Source organism: Buceros rhinoceros, unplaced genomic scaffold, assembly GCF_000710305.1.
Source record: "Buceros rhinoceros silvestris isolate BGI_N320 unplaced genomic scaffold, ASM71030v1 scaffold11880, whole genome shotgun sequence".
Taxonomy (NCBI): domain Eukaryota; kingdom Metazoa; phylum Chordata; class Aves; order Bucerotiformes; family Bucerotidae; genus Buceros; species Buceros rhinoceros.
In genome coordinates, this window is record NW_010390200.1 from 17,841 (window position 1) to 18,987 (window position 1,147).

Below are 1,147 nucleotides of genomic sequence, written 5' to 3' on the forward strand. Positions count from 1 at the left end.
TTCCCTAAAAGAGAGGGACACTGTTAACAGTCACACACTTGGGCAAAAACGGCTCAAACTTCCTTACTTGATTTGCTGAACTCAGCTATATCCTTTCACAGGGGCAGGTACACTGTCCTGTAAAGGGAACCAGCACCTCTGAACACCAACGGTACAGAGCGACTCTGCAGCACGGATGTATAAGCAAGCTTGAAAGCACAATGTGTTCGGCAGCGCTTTACAAATAACACCTTCTCTGTCGGGTAAGGTCATGGTACTATTAGTGTAAAGCTTCGCTTCAGAAGCGCACAAGGCCCGGGGGAGAGTACAGTTCAAATAAACTGCGCAAAAAACATAATTTCACACTAAATCAAGGAGAAGGGAGAAACCACCTTTGGACAGAGTGTCCTGTAAGCTTGTGTGATGCACGTGTGCAGAAATATGTTTGATGAGACCTTCCAGACACTCAACAGCTGGCGACTGTGGTCACCATGAAGCATTTCCCTTGGTTAATATGAACTATTTCTCCTTTCTTCGTACTTTGCCTTCCTGATCACAGCTCCCTGCTCCAACCGCTGACACCAACCACAGACACCCACAGAAGCGCTCTGCTTTGCTGTGGGTGTTTCTAAGCTAACACACTCTGCACACACACACCCCCCTCTGCGGCCCCACCACTGCCAAGAACCGAACGCAGCAGTGGAGAGGAAAAGGGAACACGCGTCGTTCACCAAAGGTGGGAGATTCCTCTCATGTCTCAGTGCCTGAAATAACTTGTGGGTGTTTCTAAGCTAACACACTCTGCACACACACCCCCCCTCTGCGGCCCCACCACTGCCAAAGAACCGAACGCAGCAGTGGAGAGGAAAAGGGAACACGCGTCGTTCACCAAAGGTGGGAGATTCCTCTCATGTCTCAGTGCCTGAAATAACTAACTAAAACAGCTCCAAAAGGCAGAGACGCACAAGGCCCTGAAGCCAGGCTGCCTCCGCGCCCCTCGCCCTCAACTCCTCCTGCCTCCTCCCCTGAGCCCATCCTGGGCCACTGCTGCTCCCCTTCCCCAAACCTCACCCTGGGCCGCCCCTGACCCTCGCAAACCCACCCTGGGCAGCTCGGGATCCCTTTACCGAGGCCCTCTCCCGGACTGCTCCCTCTCCCCTTCTTCGGC